General features: G+C 42.9%; 1 long non-coding RNA gene across 1 annotated transcript; it reads left to right on the top strand.

Moving 5' to 3' along the window:
- The first annotated feature begins 4,328 nt into the window (after nt 1–4,328).
- LOC145717024 (uncharacterized) lies at nt 4,329–4,982 on the top strand. Its single transcript, XR_014139998.1, has 2 exons — nt 4,329–4,662; nt 4,878–4,982. It is a non-coding gene; the product is annotated as an uncharacterized LOC145717024 (long non-coding RNA).
- The last annotated feature ends 12,437 nt before the right edge of the window (nt 4,983–17,419 follow it).

Below are 17,419 nucleotides of genomic sequence, written 5' to 3' on the forward strand. Positions count from 1 at the left end.
GAACGTAAGGAAGGGACAGCTGGCAGGTGGCAGGGGAGCATATTTAAAGCTCCAGACTGACCCATTAAAAATGTATCCCTTGGGCGCCTGGGTGGCTCAGTTGGTTAAGCGACTGCCTTCGGCTCAGGTCATGATCCTGGAGTCTCTGGATCGAGTCCAACATCGGGCTCCCTGCTGGGGGGGGGGGGAGTCTGCTTCTCCCTCTCCCACTCCCCGTTTGTGTTCCCTCTCTCGCTGTGTCTTTCTCTGTCAAATAAATAAATAAAATCTTTAAAAAAAAAATGTATCCCTTATGCAAGACCGGATTCAGACATCGAGGCCCTCAGCGAGAAAATATGGTATGTCTCCCTCCCTCTCGCACCATGTGATTCATAATAAAACACAGTGCTAAACCCTAAGATAAATATTAGAAAATCCAAAAAGGTACTGAGTTGGTTTTTAGGTTTTACCCCACGATGTTGACATTTTCAATGCTTTAAGCAATCAAATTCTCTCTCTTTTTTCTTTTCTTTTTGGTGTTCCAGGTTTCTTGGGGCTGTAAGCACGTGTTTGGTGTGCCAGTTGTTAATCTAACCCCTGCTCTGATGTAAGATGGCAAGAATATTGACTTTTGAGTAATGACTCGATGGGTCTTTTTTTTTTTTTTTTTTTACTTCCCTCCCATCTGACCTCTCATTTTGCAACAGAACGCTCTTGCCCTTTCACCTACAAACAGCTTTTCCTTTTGAGACATTTGTCCTCCTTAAGGATGAGCAAGCTTCCTTTTGTTTTTCTTTTCTTTTTTTTTTTTAAAGATTTTATTTATTTATTTGAGACAGAGAGAATGAGATAGAGAGAGCATGAGAGGGAGGAGGGTCAGAGGGAGAAGCAGACTCCCCGCCGAGCAGGGAGCCCGATGCGGGACTCCGTCCGGGGACTCCAGGATCATGACCTGAGCCGAAGGCAGTCGCTTAACCGACTGAGCCACCCAGGCGCCCCCTTTTGTTTTTCTGTGCCTCTAAGGGAGAGGGCTCCAGGGACTAATCTTGAGGCCAAGCCCACAAGAGGATAGAGCAGGTAACACCTACAACCCTCTTTTGTCTTCCAGAGTCAGTGAATGTGGAGCGGGCAGCAAGATTAATGTCCAAGTCTTCAAGGTGATTCTGATAGTCTCTGAAGTTTGGGAATCATTGTTTTATAGAAGTGTTTTTTCATACTGTGGTAGGGGATTCGAGCCTCAATCAAAAGCCTAGGGTGTTTGTTAAACATTCTGCCTCCTACCCCAGACCTACTGAGCCAGGATCTGTAGGGAGACCCAGGAGCCTGCATTTTTAATACCCTTTTTGAGCCCCTGTACTGCTCACATAGCACTTTCACATGTTCCTCACATTTCAGCTTCACAAAAGTCTGGAAACCCATCTTATTAATGAAGGAACAGCCTCAGACAAGTTATGGGATTTGCCCATATGACTAAGCAGCAAGTTATGCAAGACTACATCCTAGAGGCATGACCTAGGTTAATTACCTAATTTCTCTTTGCCTTAGTTCCCTCACCTATAAAGTGGAAATAATAATAGTCCTCCGTGCTCTAAATAAAGGGCATATGGGTGTTCACTGTACTCGTTTTTCAACTTTTCTGGGGCTTTAAATGTTTCAAGAGACAAGGTAGAGGAAATAATGTAGCAATGAAAGAAAATGATTGGACCTGTAATCATATACAATGTAATGTAAATGAAAGAAACTGCAGGCAAGTAACACTGTACAAAACAAGCAAACTAAGTTCTGCCGTTAGAAGTAAAGATGGCCATTGCTTTGGGGCCTGAGGAGGACTAGTGACTGGATGCGGCCGGCGAAAGCCCTTTGAGTGATGCTAAGTTTTTCTTTCCTTTTTTTTTTTTGACGGAGAGTAGGAGAAAGCACATACCATACACCGGACGCTGGCGGGGGGGGGGGGGCAGATAGATAATGAGGGGCGGGGGCAGAGGGAGAGGGAAAGAGAAAGAGAATCCCAAGCAGGCTCTACGCTCAGCACGGAGCCCAACGCAGGGCTAGATCTTACGACTCTGATATGACCTGAGCTGAAATCAAGAGTCGCTTAACCAGCTGAGCCACCCAGGTGCCCCACTGCTAATTTTTTTCTTGTGCTGGGAGCTAGTGACATGTTTGTGCTCTTTTTGTGAAACTTTATTAAACTTAAATGAATTTATACTTTGATATATATATCATATATTAAACCTATATATTTTTTGCATGTATGTTCTACTTCTCTAGGTAAGTTTTGAAAAGTTGAGAAAAGAAAAAAGTATAGTTGTGCTTCAAAAGATGTTTTGCAAGGATTAAATGAATCAATACACTCAACAGAATAATGCCAAATACCTAGAAATGGTAGCTATTATTGTTTTATAACCACACCCAGAGCTCTTTTGTCCAAGAGAGCCATGCTGGGCATTGGGCTGAAGAGAGCTCAGCTCACGGGGGAAGTAGAAGGGGCTCCAAAGGACCAGCAACAACCCAAGCCCTGCCTCCTCTTCCTGAACAACAAACTATGGGAGACCCTGTTGACAAAGAAAACTATCCCAGAGTTTGTAGCAGCTCAGCCTTCTTTGGATATATAACTGATACAAAGTAATAGTGAAATAGCAAGGGAAAAAAAACCTGGCAATGAACTTTCCTCTTCCAAAGTCAGAACAACAGGTTCTGGGGCACCTGGGTGGCTCAGTTGTTAAGCGTCTGCCTTGGGCTCAAGGTCATGATCCCGGGGTTCTGGGATCAAGCCCTTCATCGGCTCCCTGCTCAGTGGGAAGCCTGCTTCTCCCTCTCCTGCTCCCCCTGCTTGTGTTCCCTCTTTAGCTGTGTCTCTCTGTCAAATAAATAAAATAAGATCTTTAAAAAACAAAAACAAAAAACAGGTTCTCTCCCTGGCTTATTCTCTCCACTCCAGGGTGCTCCAGCTACATCCACCTGCATTGACTCCACCATGCAGCCCTCTCTCCCTCCCAGCCCTCCCTCTTTGGACATACCCTCAGTCTCTCGCCCATCTGGCAAACTCTACTCACTCTGTGCCACACAGCTCTTCTCTTTGAGGTCCTCCTCAGCCCCAAGGCCACAAACTCGTAAACGGCAGAACCGAGTCTCAAATCATGTAGGTCTGGCTCCCAAATCTATGGTGTGTGCTCTTAGGCAGTGAATACACCTGACCTTCATAGGCCTCAATGCCTATATGAAGGAGTTAGATGGTATCTAGCGTTCCTTCCAGCTGTATTGTCTTAATACAAAAAAGAACAATACATTGTTTATGTGTTACAATGTTCTTTCTATAAACATTATCCCAAACCAGACAGGTGCCTTTTCCTTATTCCCTTATCATAAGACAGCCCAGCCAAACACAGGAGAAAAATACTATGTTTTTTTCTTTTCATCTGAGCTGGAAATTAGATAAAACTGCTTTTCTCATGAACCAGAGACAAAAATAATCGGTCACAACTAATGAGTCAGGAGGCCAGATGATTTCTGTTTTGACCAGTTCAAACTCCATGCAAACTGGTCACCAGCAGGAAGAATTTCTCGGATGACCCAATTCATCTACTTTCCTAATCGTGCCCAAACTTGATACTCTGCCATTCTTCTTTTATTCCCTTCCAAATACCTTGGAGAGGAAAAGGCAGCTCCTCTTTCACATGGCCTTTGTCTTGACTTAGTTTCCAAACAAACCAACCTCCTTATCCTTCTCAAAGGATTTCATATTTAGCCTGCCAGGGCCCCTTCTCTTCTGTATTTGAAATAGATAACTCAAGTAGAAGCATACAAAAGATAGATCTCACCAAATTTCGAATCCATGTCTTGTCTAATTTATTTCTTTTCCCTCCATCTTGTAGCTAGTTATAGGTTTGAGATTTCATAAACTGAAATTATCCTGGGGGTATCACAACTTCATGTATTTTTTTTCTATTTTAGTGAATGCAATTATTTTTTTAAAGATTTATTTTTTAGAGAGAGAGAGCATGAACATAGGCGTGGGAGAGGCAGAGGGAGAGGGGGAGAGAGAATCTCAGGCAGACTCCATGCTCAGTGCAGAGCCACACATGGGGCTCAATTCCACGACCCCAAGGTCACAACCTGAGCCAAAACCAAGAGTCAGTTGCTTAACCAAATGAGCCACCCAGGCGCCCCTAAGTGAATGCAATTATTAAATGAATTCATAATATAGCTTACTTTTTGTTATTTATTTTTATCCAATTTATTCGCTATCACACACAAAGGACTTAGATTGCCTCTTGCCTCAGAAAACGCATAGATTATAAGAAGAATAGATTTTATTTTTTGAAGATTTTATTTATTTATTTGACAGAGACACAGTGAGAGAGGGAACACAAGCAGGGGGAGTGGGAGAGGGAGAAACAGGCTTCCCGCGGAGTAGGGAGCCCGATGTGGGGCTCGATACCAGGACCCCGGGATCATGACCTGAGCCTAAGGCAGACACTCAACTGACTGAGCCACTCAGGCACCCCAGAAGAATACATTTTAAATAGGTGAGAAAAAGAAGGCAAAGAATACAGTGAAGCTTACTGTTTTCATATTATCATCATCAAATCAGGTAATTAACATTCACAATAGGAGAAGCTCAGTGATTAACAAGGATGAAGAAACAGATCCTAAAATAGTAATCTATTGTATTAAGATAAGGTTCTACAGGGCGCCTGGGTGGCTCAGTTGGTTAAGCGACTGCCGTCGGCTCAGGTCATGATCCCGGAGTCCTGGGATCGAGTCCCACATCGGGCTCCCGGCTCGGCGGGGAGCCTGCTTCTCCCTCTGACCCTATCCCCTCTCATGCTGTTTCTCTCTCTCTCTCTCTCTCAAATAAATAAATAAATAAAATCTTTAAAAAAAAAAAAGATAAGGTGCTACACTAGAGCTTACCAATTATAATAAGTTCTTCTGTGGTTTCTTACTATAGCATGAGACTGTGGCAAAAATAAATAAACAAACACACAAACAAACAAACATACAAACAACAACAAAAAAATTGACTTTGAAATCAGAACCCTGACTTTTCCCCTCCAGTCTTACTGAGATACAGTAGACATATAACATTGTGTAAGTTTAAGGTGTACAATGCAGTTATTTTATATACATATATATGGAAAAAGGATTACTACAGTAAGGTTAGTTATCATTGTATATAGTGACAATTTGTGTGTGTATGTGATGAGAACTTTTAAAATCTACTCTCTACAACTTTGAAATATACAAAGCAGTACTGTTTACTATAGTCATCATGCTGTATATTACATCCCCAGAACTTATTCATCGTATAGTTGGAAGTTTGTACAGAGTTCCAACTTGGAATTTATGTATACTGTGTGATAACAATAACACTTACCTTGAAGGATTATTGTGCAGAAAAATAAGACAATGAGTATAAGACCCCAAACATAGCACCAGGCAAATAATAGGTTCTTAGTTAGTGTCATTGGCTTTCTCCTTTTAATTTCATTTTGTTCACAGAAAATAGAGCTAAGTAAAATTCAGGTGATGAGAATGAACAGAATTTTGGAGCAGAAAGAGATCCCACTGATGGTCCCATCCAGTGAGTCCCTGTGTGCATGACAATGGCCTGGGGCACTTTTTAAAAATAAAGATTCTGGGCACCTGGGTGGCTCAGTCGTTAAGCGTCTGCCTTTGGCTCGGGTCATGATCCCAGGGTCCTGAGATCGAACCCCATATCGGGCTCCCTGCTTGGCAGGAAGCCTGCTTCTCCCTTTCCCACTCCCCCTGCTTGTGTTCCTGCTCTCGCTATCTCTCTCTCTGTCAAATAAATAAATAAAATCTTTAAAAATAAAAATAAAGATTCTGGGACCTCATCCCCAGAGATTCTTTTTCACCAAATTTAAGAAATAGTCCAGGGGGTACCTGAGTGACTCAGTCGATCGAGTGTCTGACTCTTGATTTCGGCTCAGGTCATGATCTCAGGGTCATGGGATGGAGCCCGACAATGGGCTCCTTGCCCAGGGCAGAGTCACCTTGAGATTCTCTCCCTCTCCTCCTGCCCTCTCCTCCTGCCCTCTCCTAGCTCATGCTCTCTCTCTCCCTCTTTCTCTCTCTCAAATAACATAAATAAGTAAATAAATAAATAATCTTTAAAAAAAAAAAAAGAGGAGCGCCTGGGTGGCTCAGTCCCAGGGTCCCGGGATTAAGCCTCATATCAGGCTCCATGCTCAGCAGGGAGTCCGCTTCTCCCTCTCCCTCTGCCCCTCCCCCCCGCTTGTGCTCTCTCTCACATAAAAAAAATAAATAAAATCTTAAAAAAAAAAAAAAAGTCCAGAAACATTTAAAAAGTAGCTCAGGTCATCCTGATGCAGGTAATCCAAGAAAAGTGAAACATACTGCATTCCAGCCAGACTTCTAGGGGACAAAGCAGCTGAGTGATTTGCCTAAGGCACCATAGCTGGTAGAGTTGAAACCAGACCCTGAGATGACTGGCTCCATGGCCTCCCCACAATGTATACAAAAATATAACTCAAGGGGCACCTGGGTGGCTCAGTTGGTTAAGCAACTGCCTTCAGCTCCGGTCATGATCCCAGGGTCCTGGGATCGAGCCCTGCATCAGGCTCCCTGCTCCACAGGAAGCCTGCTTCTCCCTCTCCCACTCCCCCTGCTTGTGTTCCCTCTCTCACTTTGTCTCTGTCAAATAAATAAATCTTAAAAAAAAAAAAAAAAGTCTGCCCCAAACACACATACCCCCCCCACACACACCCCCCGTATACTACCTGTGTGTCAGTCTCCAGGCTTAATCAGTTCCCCAAGGACATCAGACCTGTGGTGACCACATTTATATCTTTTTTGCTCTTTCTCGGGAATTAAGAATTGTAATCAGGTCATTTTAATTTGTGGCCACAAAGCCCAGAGGACAACCATAGAATTCCAGATCAGGAAGAAACCCTACTGATATCTATCTCACTCAGTGGGTCTCTTGTGCTTCTGTTGCATGAAAATGGCCTGAGGCACAGATCTTCAGCCAAGCACCTTCTCCTCAGATGGCTGCCTCAACACTTTTGTTGGAGGCCAAAGCTGTGGCCTGTCACCCTTGGGAACCTGTCCTTGTGGCCTGCTTTCATTTTTAAGATGCCTGATCCTTCCATTTCTCTGAGTCTTCCTATTAGGCAAGAGCAAAGTAGGAAGTAGGGACAGGAAAAGAGTGATTTGTTTTTGGTTTTTGTTTAAGTATGTTAATTTTGGAACGATGGCTGAGCCAAAAGTTTCAGGAGTGACTTAGCCATTATATTCACCCTCGTTCTACATCCTAGCTCTGGAATGTGATTTGGCAAAAATTCTTTTCCTTGCCTGGCTTCTGACAAAGCTAATATTAACAATCCTTTTTTTTTTTTTTAAGATTTTATTTATTTACTCATGAGAGACAGAGAGAGAGAGAGAGAGGCAGAGGGAGAAGCAGGCTCCCAAGGAGCAGGGAGCCCGATGTGGGACTCGATCCCAGGACCCCGGGATCATGACCTGAGCCGAAGGCAGAGGCTCAACCATCTCAGCCACCCAGGTGCCCCTAATATTAACAATCCTTAATGACTCACCAAACAACTGAGAAAGTTAGGGAAACATGACGTTACCAACCACTGCCAGGGCCACTTCCAGAATCATCCCACTCTCTGAACTGAAGAATGACACTCTCAAGGTGAAGTTCAATTTGTGTCATCCAAGGATGAGTCATTCCTTTTATCTGAGCCAATTATCTAAAGTTTTACATTCAATTCAATATTTTATTACAGAAAAATCCAAAAAGCGGGGGTGCCTGGGTGGCTCAGATGGTTAAGCGTCTGCCTTCAGCTCAGGTCATGATCCCAGGGTCCGAGCCCCACATCGGGCTCCCTGCTCAGCAGGGAGTCTGCTTCTCCCTCTTCCTCTGCCTCTCCCCACTGCTCCTGCTCTCTCTCTCTCTGTCTCAAATGAATAAATAAAAAAAATTATTAAAAAGAAAAATCCAAAAAGCTTCCCTAAGGAAAGACAAAGGGATATATCATGATCTCCAAAACTCAGTAGATATGCAGGAGCACGCTACTATAAACGCTATGAAATTCATCAAGAATTCAGAGTTGACCTTCTAAAATTTAAGAGCATATTGGGGTTGAATAATCCTGATGTCATTTTAACAGATCTGTAAAAACAAACAAACCAAAATCAATCTGTCTTTGATAATCCTCAACTGTTAGAACACTGAAATGAAAAAAAAAAAGTATGTGACATAAAGTTATGCTGGTGCACATCTCTGAGAGCTACATTGCTTTTCCAAGACTGCAGAAATCTTCATGTTTGGCTTTAGCAAACTAAAACCACTCTAATCTACTGTCCCAGGAGAAGGGGAAGACAATGTTTCTGAAACTGAGATACAGATCAGTTAGCTACCACCATACACCTCCCCTTCACCATTTCCACTCATTACTTAGATCCTGATTAGATATAACAGGATGGTAATGGAATATGGACTCAAAAACACTGCTCCCCCCTCTCCCACATTAAGGGGCTTCGGGCTGGTTTTACAGGTTGAAAAATATAATCTTGAAAATGTAGACAAATAATTAAATCCATACGTACCTAGGTAGTATACAGCTGAATTAAATTGAATGTCATACATGTAATACATGCTGGTGTTTTATTCCTCTTTCCACTCTGCTCTTCTTACAGATTTTCTGCTTCTCAAAATCATCCTCTCAGAGTTGAGAGGAAACAACATAGCACTTAGCTTGATGAATGTTTTAGATAAGGAGGAGAGTTATTGGGAGGGAGAATATGTTGGAAATAAATGGGATTTCCTTTTTTGAACTATCATTTTATTTTTGACCAATAAAGACTATGATCTTACCATAAAGTTTTGTTTGATTATAAAAATAATTTATGAAAACATGTAATATATGCCTCTTGAAGAAAAAATTTAAATATAAACACGAATGAAATAATAATAATCACCCAAAACTCTATCACCTAAAGAGAACCACTGGTAATATTTTGGACTATAGCATTTCTGTATTTGTTCTTCATAAATGTATTTATCTAATCTTATACTTTCATAAAAGTAGGTTTATATTATCAGTATTATTTGGTAGCTTGCTTTTTTCAGTAAATGTATGGTGAACATTAAATTTTCTACAGTTGTGTGTCCAGGTTGGCTGTTTACCCGGTTACCCATTTACCCGGTTACCCACATGACTCCAGTCTGAGTAACAGGATTCTTTAGTTGAATAAATCTCTCTGAAGACAGAAGACTTACAAACACTCAAGGAGGAAATAAAGAAACAACCCAGGTTGAAGTTTAGAGGATAGAAATATTAAAGCGTCTTTTCTGTTCAAACTAAAGCAATTCTAACCGAGGTCCAAGGACTTTGGTCTGTGAATCAGCGTAAAGCTCTTTTTTAAACATAACCTCCCTAAAAAAATGTAAGTAAAAAAGAATGCCATTTGAACAGAATGTGTGTTTAAATAACCAAAGCAAACTGATTGTTTATCTTCTCAAAACTTTCATAAAGAAACATTATAGCTCTCAGTGTCTCTACCCAGAATATAAAGATAGATATTTAAAACACCCAAGGTTGTCATTAGGATGAATAAAAATAATCCATGGTCAACTGTATTTTTTTAAAGATTTTATTTATTTATTTATTTGAGAGAGAGCAAGCACAAGCGGGGGTAGGGGCAGAGGGAGAAAGAGAGGCAGACTGCCTGCTAAGCAGGGAGCCTGACACGGGGCTCCATCCCAGGATCCCGGGATCCTGGCCTGAACCAAAGGCAGAGGCTTAACCAACTAAGCCACCCAGGCGCCCTGTGGTCAACTGTTTTTGAAAAATACTAATAATATAGCAATTCTGAAAAAAAAAGAAAGGAGAAGAAACATCGTAGCGATCGCTAAGTTAAAATAAAAGGAGGAAGGAAAACTTTCTCATATAACTATAAAATGTCTATTTATTGAAAGTTTGTTAAAGTATGGGTATTTTAAAAGGAAATATACCAAAATGTTAATTATAGTTATCATTTGGTGGGAGGATTACAGTTCTTTTTTTCATACTGTTTATCTCTGTTCTCTAAAATGAACTATATTATAAGAAACTAATTAATTAATTCAATGAACTATATTACCTGTGACAGAATAAAAAGGTTTTTTTTAATGAAGATTTTTATTAGAGTGTACTTAATGCTCAAAAACTAAATACCTAGCCATAGGAGTCATTGATGATTGTTAAATTGTACCTAGCAACTTGGTTACAGAAAGCCAGTAACTGGGTACAGCTCACCTGTTCTAGGAAATCCACCTGTGAACGTTACACATGTACCTGAGTCAGGAAGTCCCATAGTGCTTGGAGATGGCCAGTTAGGAAGTCTCCCATCGCTTCTTGGCCTTTTGGCTAAGATCAAGTGTAAGAAGTCTCAAAATTGCAAGTCTGATTCATGAACCAAGGCATATTCTCTCAAATGTTCTGAAAAAGTTTGGTGTGGGAGCACAAACTGAGCAGAGGTGGCAGCAGAATCACAGGACCCGTTCCTAGTCCCCTTTTAGGTCTCTATACCTGCCTTTTCCAAGCAACACGCATTCCCAACCAGCCAGCACCAACCTCTGGAACTGCTTGGTGGTGGGGCATCCCCAAAGGTACAAGGTTTCACTTCCAGGAGAAGTCTCTCAACCAATCATTTCCTTAAGAATTCTTAAGTCTCGGGGCGCCTGCATGGTTCAGTTGGTTAAGCGCCTGCCTTCGGCTCAGGTTGTAATCCCAGGGTCCTGGGATCAAGTCCCGCATCGGGCTACCTGCTCAGCGGGAAGCCTGCTTCTCCCTCTCCCACTCCCCCTGCTTGTGTTCCCTCTCTCGCTGTGTCTCTCTCTGTCAAATAAATAAATAAAATCTTAAAAAAAAAAAAAAAAGAATCCTCAAGTCTCTACTCCAGGGTATCTTTGCTAGGCATCTAAGACATGTCTCCTTCCCTTCATGTATTTGTAAGAACTTCAAGGATCCTGGGGCAGAAGACACACACAGGTCATCATGTTCTTGACAGCTCTCCAACAGGTGAGCAAGCACATATGTGGGTCATAACTCATAACCAGTTACTTTATTTATTTATTTATTTATTTATTTATTTATTTATTTATTTTTTGAGAATTCTTATTAGGGAATTCTGTAACTGAAGTAAATTTTAACATATTCAGGGCTCAGTCAGTTAAGCGTCTGCCTTCGGCTCAGGTCATGATCTCAGGGTCCTGGGATCGAGCCCTGCATCGGGCTCCCTGCTCTGTGGGGGGCCTGCTTCTCCCTCTGCCTGTCCCTCCCCTGCTTGTGCTCTCTCCCTCTCTCTCTGTCCCTCTCTCAAAAAAAAATAAATAAAATCTTTAAAAATTTTTTTTAACATATTCTTGTTAAATAAATGATCTGGCTACGTAATTCATAACACAATTTCCTATGAAAGATAAAAATCAAGAACTGAAGAGCATTTCCCAGAAAAGGAGTAGGGGCGATTTTATCACATTCAATCTGTCTGTCTTTCTCTCTTTTACACACAAACATACACGTAGCTTAATACCTATACTCCAAACTACCAAGGAATCTCAGTTTGCAGTGAAATTTATTTTTTGTCAGAGATATCATGTGTTAAGGCACACACAATTTGCTTCAAAATCACAAAGTATGTTTTTTTGTTTTGTTTTGTTTTGTTTTAGAGAGAGTGCACAGGGAAGGGGAGGCAGAAGAAGAGGGAGAGAAAGAATCTTTTTTTTTTTTTTAAGGCTTTATTTGTTCATTTGACAGAGAGAGAGATGGAGAGAGAGGGAACACAAGCAGCGGGAGTGGGGGAGGGAGAAGCAGGCCTCCTGCTGAGCAGGGAACTGGATGCGATGGGGCTGGATCCTGGGATCACGACGTGAGCGGAAGGCAAAGCCTAAGGACTGAGCCACCCAGGTGCCCCAGAGAAAAAGAATTTTAAGCAGGCTCCACGCCCAGCATCAAGCCCAACTTGGGGCTCTATCTCATGACCCTGAGATCATGACCTGAGCTGAAATCAAGAGTCAGATGCTTAATCAAGTGAAGCCATCCAGGTGCCCCACAAAGTACACCATCTTGAGAGACATATCAAATAACTGGCAATAGCAACTTGAGGTAGGTGGTTAGGGATGGAAAAAAAACTCCCACTTTTTTTGTTTTTAAAGATTTTATTTATTTATTTGACAGAGAGAGAGAGACAGCTAGAGAGGGAACACAAGCAGGGGGAGTGGGAGAGGGAGAAGCAGGCTTCCTGCGGAGCAGGGAGCCCGATGTGGGGCTCGATCCCAGGACCCTGGGATCATGACCTGAGCCGAAGGCAGACGCTTAACGACTGAGCCACCCAGGCGCCTCCAAACTCCCACTTTTTGTATTACATATTTTTTTAAAACATTTGAAAATGTGTAATGAGCCTGTATTTCTACTCTTGTAGGCATAAAGCATAAAAGAAAATTTAAAGACCAAAAGCTTCATAATGTGAGTAACAAGGGAAGGATGTCCCCTCCCACCATTCCCTTTTAATATTGTACTGGAAGTTCTAGCTAATACAATAAGACAAGAAAAGGAAATAAAAGGTAAACAGTTTGGGAAGGAAGAAATAAAACTGTCTTTGGGGCACCTGGGTGGCTCAGACTTCAAAAAGAAGTCTGCCTATCTTTGAGAATCCCTAATACAATCTTCAAGCAGCTGTGGGGTCCCTGAAAAGACTTGGCAGCTCCTTACAAATCCTCTGAATCCATAGGAAATTGGGCAGACAGAAATCCTGGAAAAAGTAGAAGCCCACTAGACTTCCTTTTCCTGTGACTCCTTGTCTTGGGTCTGCAGGCACTATCCTCCCCCTGCCAGAATGAGCAATTTCCTTCAGGTCCTTGCCCATATCCTCCAGCAACCACCACCACAATCACCACCAATAGCCCACCCCTCATCCTCCAGTTTTTGTTTATAGTTGATTCTCCAGGTCTCTCAGAAAATAGCTAATGGCTGTAGGGGTCCAATCTAGAACTGACTGTTGGCAATGACATACCTCATGCTTAGTCAGACACGTGTTAAAACTGAACTGTTAAGAGGGTACCTGGGTGGCTCAGTCAGTTACGCATCTGACTCTTGATTTCAGCTCAGGTCTTGATCTCAGGATGGTGAGTTCAAGCCCCACGTTGGGCTCCACACTGGGCCTGAAGCCTACTTAAAAAACAAAAACAAACAAAAAACCTGGACTGTTAGCTAGAGTTCTCAAAATGTGTAGATGAGGGTGCCTGGGTGGCTCAGTTGGTTAAGCGACTGCCTTCGGCTCAGGTCATGATCCTGGAGTCCCGGGATGGAGTCCCGCATCGGGCTCCCTGCTCGGCAGGGAGTCTGCTTCTCCCTCTGACCCTCCTCCCTCTCATGCTGTCTCTCATTCTCTCTGTCTCAAATAAATAAATAAAATCTTTAAAAAAAAAAAAATGTGTAGATGAACAGTGTTGCAGATGAGGTAAGGAACCTCTGTGCTCTTAAGCATACAAATCAATTAGCACAATGCATATTGCCAGGGAGCCAAGGACACATTTTCCATGACACCCGAAAGAACAATACACGTATTCAAGGAGGCCCCGCCATGCAACCAACGTAACAGATGGAAAATTCACGACCCCTATTCTTGGAGAGCTCCAAATACAGTTAATGTCTGAGGATCCTGACGTTATAAAGCGGCAAGGTAATATTGCTCCTTCTGTGTGTGTGTGTGTGTGTGTGCATGGCACATGCGTGCACATGCACTTGTACAGATAAGGAACAGATTCCTGCTCATCACCAGTTTGGTTACATACACAGCTCCTTAGACGTTCTTCATTTCTTCACCAAACCAAGTTCTGCCTCTCAAGCTCTCACTTTCCTTTGGCCTTTCTTGCTTTGGTACTCTCCTATTCTCCAGCCATACTTCCTATCTTGAGGGATATATGAGCAAGAGGTAAGCATTATAATGATCAGGTCAGCTTGCCTATGAGGGTTGCTTCCACAAGACTCAGCTTTTCATGTTGCTCAAAATCCCCTCCACCATCCTTATACTGTAGCCCTTCCTCCATGCATCATTTCAGGGCCAACCACTCCTAGAACACTGGCCCCTCAAGGGTTCTTGCTTTCTTTCCCAGCCAAGCACACTTTAGGAAGGAAGCCCTAATTGTTCAGACAAAACATTCTGTCCATTCAGAATGAACTCCCTGTGGAATCCTGGGAACTCATGCCAACAGCCTACCAGATTGCTGCAGGCCAATTCCAAGAAGAGCCTAGAAAAGAGCCTGCTGATTCTTCTGCCTCCTCCCTACTCTATGTTATATGGTGTCGTGCTCACAGCTTACAATGTCTCCATTCTTCTGGTGACACCATTTCAACGAACTTACACAGCTTTCTTCTTAGACTAGCATTTGTGGGTTTATGACATCCTCTGCCAAACCATAAGGGTGACCTGCAAATAGTAGTTTTTCTGGCCTGTGTACATTCCTAGAATCTCTAAATTGGCCAGCATAATTAGAAACCCCAGAACATTAACAAGGACAATGAAAAGTGGGGATGAAGAATGGTAAAGGGCAAATTATTAACAAAGAACAACAATAGGGGGGCGCCTGGCTGGCTTACTCAGTAGACCATGTAGTGCTTGATCTCAGGGTCATAAGTTCAAGCCCCACATTGGGCGTAGAGCTTCCTTAAAAATATATAAATAAATAAAATCTTAAAAAAAAAAAAAAGAACAACAAAAGAAACCATGGGCAGCATGGCCTTAGCTCAAACACATCGGTGCATTTCAGAACACAGGGGGGCCCTCAGTCAGTTGCTCCTGCGGGTGGAAGGACATCAGAGAGGCATATCTCATGGCCACCCCACTTAGCTTCCTCTTCAGGGAAACAGACCAAAATCGGTACTCACCTCCTAGGGCAGCTGTGTTGCTCAGAGGAAGCAGTGTTTATGAACACTCTGTAAACTGTAAGGTATGTAATATGTAAACCATTAGTTACACAGGACTCTGCCCCAATCATGAGGTGCACCTCTCACTTCTTAGCTCTGTCGGCCTCCTTTAATGCAAGTCTGCAGCAGTGCTGTCTACCTCCAGTCTGCCTCTGAACCCCCCATTCTTTTTGCTTTTCCTGAAGATTTTAGTTATTTATTTTTAGAGAGAGATAGAGAGTGTGAGCAGGGAGAGGGGCAGAGGGAGAGGGAGAGAGAGAATCCCAAGCAGACTCCGTGCTGAGCACAGAGCCCAATGTGGAGCTTGATCCCAGGACCCTGAGATCATGACCTGAGCTGAAATCAAGAGTCAGATGCTTAACCCAGTGAGCCACCCAGGTGCCCCTGAACCCCTCATTTTGGGGCTACCCAACCTAGTTACTTCCTGGGCCCAGCCCTGCCAGGAAAACAGGAATGGAAAATGTAGACCTTTGGCTCATAGTCAAAACATCCTCAAATAGACCGAGGCAGCTGGTTGCTGACAGGTCAGTCAGTCCCACAATGCCCCACTTCATGCAGCTGAACATTGACCTCTTTGCTTCCATGCACAGCAAGTTCTGTAATTTAACACTTATTACACTACTTGGAAAGAGACTGTTAGACTTGGAGAGCTCTACATCTGTTTTTTATTTATTTTTTAAAGATTTTTTATTTATTCATTTGAGAGAGAGAGAGCGTGAGCGAGTGAGAGCAGGGGGAGGGAGAGGGAGAAGCAGATTCCCTGCTGAGCAGGAAGCCCGATGCAGGACTCTATCTCAGGACCCCGAGATCATGACCTGAGTCAAAGGCAAATGCTTAATGGAGTGAGCCACCCAGGTGCCCCTATTTTATTTATTGTTGAAGAGGTAATACATACATATAATCTGATACACAAAACTTACAAAAGGGAATTCAGTGAGAAGTCTCCCTTCCATTCTTGTCCTCTAACTACAAACTTCTCCATCCCCACCCCAGGCCACCAATGTTATTATTTTCTCGTGTATCCCCTCAGAGATATTTTATGTATATTTATGCTTATGATTTCTAAAACTGCTAAGAGAAAGTCCCTTAGAGTGTACCCACTGGTCAGACTAGGTTAACATTATTTAGCTACATCTACTCTGTTCTAATTTATCTCATTTTTACCTTATGGAAACCGTGAGAGGTAGGAAGCATACTTTTTTCAATTTTTTTTTTTTAAAGATTTTATTTATTTATTTGAGAGAGAGAGAGAGCACATGAGAGGGGAGAGGGTCAGAGGGAGAAGCAGACTCCCCACTGAGCAGGGAGCCTGATGCGGGACTCGATCCCGGGACTCCAGGATCACAACCTGAGCCGAAGGCAGTCGCCCAACCAACTGAGCCACCCAGGCACCCCCTTTTTTCAGGATTTTATTATGAAGATTTTCAAACATGCAGGGAAGCAGAAAGAACTGCTCAGCGAACACCTATACGTCCATCACCTAAATTCTACAATCTAATTCTACAATTTGCTGTATTTGCTTTAGTTATCATTGCCAGTGTATTGCTGGGGAAATGGTCAGATGGTCCACGTAGCTTAATAAAAGTCACACTGTTGACGATGCGTGTCATCACACTACTTTGCTAGGGGATAAAGGTGTCAATGGTTTGTTGCAAAAGCCTCATCTGCCATCTCTCCTCTCATGTACTCCTTTTCTAGTCCAGCATTTCAAGCAAAGTCCAAAGAGATTAAAGTTCCCCTGGTTGTCTGAATGTGGTCTGCAGATAAGCCCCAGAGAACACAAGTTCTCTTTTTCTCTCATCATTTCCCTACCCTTTGGTAGCACGTGGTGCTACTATTCTTCCCCACAGACTTTAACCTCTTGTAGCTGACTTCATTCTTTCAAAAGTGCGGGAGCTTTTCCACATGTGAGAAAAGCAGACCAGGGAGACCAGCAGACCCATCCATTTTCCTTCATGTCAACAGCCTACATGGACAGCTACTGTGGTTCACGGACCAGCAGCATTATATCATAAATATCCCCTCTCAGACCCATGCAGACCCAATGACTGAAAACCTTCATTTTAATGGATCACCAGGTGATTCCTATGCGCATGCCAGACCACTGCCCTCTCCCTTCAACCACAGTTAAAAAGGAGGCCAATGTAATTTGCCAGATAAATCCCAGGTGAAAATAAAGAGCAGTTAATAACATTTATCTTAAGAAACACATTTTCCAGGGTGCCTGGGTGGCTCAGTCGGTTGGGCATCTGCCTTCAGCTCAGGTCATGATCCCAGGGTCCTGGGATTGAGCCCCGCATCGGAGCCTGTTTCTCCCTCTGCCTGCCGTTCCCCCTGTTTGTGCTTTCTCTCTCCCTCTCTCTGATAAATAAATAAATAAATATTTTTAAGATTTTATTTATTTGACAGAGAGAGAGACAGTGAGGGAGGGAACACAAGCAGGGGGGGTGGGAGAGGGAGAAGCAGGCTTCCCACCGAGC

The sequence above is a fragment of the Leptonychotes weddellii genome, chromosome 14 (assembly GCF_054177405.1).
Source record: "Leptonychotes weddellii isolate Sample4059 chromosome 14, ASM5417740v2, whole genome shotgun sequence".
Taxonomy (NCBI): Eukaryota; Metazoa; Chordata; class Mammalia; order Carnivora; family Phocidae; genus Leptonychotes; species Leptonychotes weddellii.